This window comes from Otolemur garnettii, unplaced genomic scaffold, assembly GCF_000181295.1.
Source record: "Otolemur garnettii isolate 467f Iridium unplaced genomic scaffold, OtoGar3 scaffold00091, whole genome shotgun sequence".
Lineage (NCBI taxonomy): Eukaryota > Metazoa > Chordata > Mammalia > Primates > Galagidae > Otolemur > Otolemur garnettii.
In genome coordinates, this window is record NW_003852486.1 from 2,984,570 (window position 1) to 2,987,944 (window position 3,375).

Consider the following 3,375-nt stretch of genomic DNA (forward strand, 5'->3'; position numbering starts at 1 on the left):
GGTACAGGGAGGCACACGTGGAGCATGGAGCCTGGGGGAAAGTGTCAGAAAATGTGGCTGGGGAGGCCACCAGGGACCAGCCTCTGTGGGGACTGGACTTCTTTTCCTGAGTGTCATTTATCCTGTGGAGGATGGGGCTGCAGAGCACATCAGAGGATTGCGCAGGGGAATAACAGGAAGAGAAGTGTGTTTTATAAAGCTCAATGCTGCAGCTGTGTGGCTGGTGATGCCAGAGTCAGGAAGGCCAGTTGGGAAGCGTTTGCAGGGATGGTAGGGAATAGTGGAGGCAGAGGAGACCAGCAGGAGAGAGCTCTGCTGGGATGTACACAGCTTCCTCCCCTCCCTCTTCTCCAGCTGTCCCCATGGCTATCTTCCCAGGGCTCTCTACTTGTTCATTAGCCCAGGAGATCCAGGGGACAGGGGTTGGGTCACCCTGCTGGGTCTCCAACTTGGGTCTAGGACAGGCTTCATCTTCAGAACTCTCCAACTGACCTTCAGATTGTACCTGACAACCAGTCCTAGCAGTCCATCCCTTTCTTGGTGTTTTTCTCACCTTTCTCAATGCCCAGTTTTATTATTTTGCTTTTACCAACTTTGGGGGCTCATTTAAGAAATTTTAAATCAGTTTTTGAATTGACCAACTAAGGACATTTCTGATATAGTTTTGTGTTTCCAATAATCAAATTTGCAGTATTTTATGATGAAGGAATTTTTTTTAAGCTTTGTGTGATTATCCTCCCCTCCTTATTTCATGTGCGTTTTATACCTAGTTTTTCATAAGATATAATCTTTAAACTTTAGTTTTTATTTTAAGATATCAGAGATTTTTAAACTTTCCCTTAAAAGGGTTGGGTTCTTAAAATTCTGGGCTAGCTTACTTTACACAAAGTGGGTGTTGGAATGCCTAATTGGGGCAGGGCCTGTAGCTTACCATAAACACAGAGTCCGAAAGACTCTTCCTTGGACTCTCCCGAGTAGAACTTCAAAGTCACTGTATATAGCCCATTCATTTCTGTAGTAACATTCCTGATGCACAAGGAGGCCATCTGTGTCAGGTGCAATCTATACTTGTATTTGTCTTCAATCTCATACCAATAAGGATTAGACATATCAGGTTGCCAGGATACCAGAATCTGCCTTTTCTTGTACTTGGGATCCCACTTCCACTCGACCTCTCGAACATTAAGGCCCAAGGCAGAGCTCAGCTGCAGCTGGACAGATGTTCCCACAGTGCTGTTCAATGTGCAGAAGGGGCTAGAACCTACGATGGGCTGGAAACCTGGTAAAAGAAGAGCTAAGATTAGCAAAAAGAAGCAGAGTGAACGTCACCTCATGGCTACCATATGCTTTCATGTCACAGCAACTGATCATCTCCGTTTTTATAGACAAGGAAGCAAAGCTGCAGCGTTTGCCCACTTAGGCAGTGGTGTTGCCTAATGTGGCAGTCTAATGTGGTGTGTCTAATGTTGTCTAATGTGGCAGTTTCGATTCAAGTGAGTCTGTCCCCTCCCAGGTCTTGCTCTTTCCTTCTCTTGGAGCTTGCACCACGAAATGTCTAGATAGAGATCAGCAGCTTAAAGAAAAAACATAAATAAAACTAGAAAGTAATTGATAGTTGCCCCCCCCATACCCTGCAGCTGCAGGCACCTTGACCTGTAGACTATAACTTTCTCTCATTAGACCCAACCCAAAGTATTCTTTGATCTATAGCTTAGTACTACCCTGTCTTTCAGCCTGACAATTTCCTTCTATGAACAAAAAACCGCTTATTTAATTGAAACATAAAACTGTTACTTTTTCACTTTTTACCTTGTATATGTACACCCCAAATTTTTAATAAGTAGCCTTGAATCCTAGGCTGGAGATGGCACCTGTTAGCCTTGCAAGAGACTGATATGATGTTGTCGCTTACAGGTTAGAACACTGCGTGTGTGTGTGTGTGTGTGTGTGTGTGTAATGCTTTCTCTCCCATTGTCTGTTGTTGGGCAAATTTCCCACTTAAGGAGGAGCTCCCAGTCCTCCTGGGACTCCTTGCAACTCAATTTCCAGGTTACAACAATCCACCATTGCTTCTGTTCTCATTTCAGGAAAAGTTACAACAATCCACCATTTCCTCTGTTCTAATTTCAGGAAAAGGAAACTGAAAATATTCAAGTTGATAAATAATAATCCAACTTTCCTATTTGTTAGTGGCACTGAAAGAAAATAATTTTGACTTTCCTACCACCAAAAATTTTTCTTGAACCTGCTGTGGTACAGCAGCGGGCTGCTGGTGACATCAACCGCTGACCTGCAGCTGATAGACTTCGAGGGAAAAAAAGATGTGACCCAGATATTTAACAACATCCTGAGAAGACAGACAGGCACTCAGAGTCCCACTGTGGAGGACATCAGCGCTCACCCCCACATCCTGTTCATGCTCTTCAAGGGATAGGAAGCCCCACAGATTGCCTCGTGTTGTTGGATTATTCAGAGAGAATGCATTCGACATGAACCACTTGCCAAAATCATCCTCTTTTCTAACCAATTCAGAGATTTCTCTAAGTATGTGGAGATGTCAACATTTGATACTGCTTTAGGTGCCTTTGCTACTTTTAAGGATTTACTAACCAGACATAAAGTGTTCGTAGCAGACTTCTTACAACAAAATTATGACACTATCTTTGAAGATTATGAGAAATTGCTTCAGTCTGGGAACTACGTGACTAAGAGACGATCTTTAAAGCTGCGAGGTGAACTGATCCTCGACTGCCACAACTTTGCCATCATGACCAAGTACATCAGCAAGCCAGAGAACCTGAAGCTGATGATGAACCTCCTATGGGACAAGAGTCCCAATGCCCAGTTTGAAGCCTTTCACGTTTTTAATGTGTTTGTGTCCAGTCCTCACAAGACCCCACGTATTGTGGAAATTCTGTTAAAAAATCAGCCCAAACTCATTGAGTTTCTGAGCAGCTTCCAAAAAGAAAGGATGGATAACAAGCAGTTCACTGACAAGAAGAACTGCTTGATTAAACAGATAAGGGACTTGAAGGAAATGGTCCGCTAAGGATCTCGCTGTTTCTTTTCTCTTGAATATATTCCTAGGTATGAAATTTCCTGGGTTTTTATCAGACAAAACAATATGTTCCTCGGTATGAAGTTTTGTGGGTCTCTATCAGACAAAACAGATGACTATTGTAAGGGCCAAGTAGGAGCAGGGTGGTGGGGAGGGTGCGACTAGTGCTGATGGCCAGGACTACAGTTTCATGAAGAGAGCTTGGTCTTCGGTGACCTGTGAATTCCCTGTGGTTGAGCCTTGAAAGCAGGCTTACATTTCTAAAACTAGAGTACAAAGGTCTTAACACAATAACTAAATAATGACATAAAGTCTGT

The 3,375-nt window shown here is 43.3% G+C and overlaps 1 pseudogene; it reads left to right on the top strand.

Moving 5' to 3' along the window:
- The first annotated feature begins 1,473 nt into the window (after positions 1–1,473).
- On the top strand, positions 1,474–3,049 carry LOC100942322 (annotated as a pseudogene).
- The last annotated feature ends 326 nt before the right edge of the window (positions 3,050–3,375 follow it).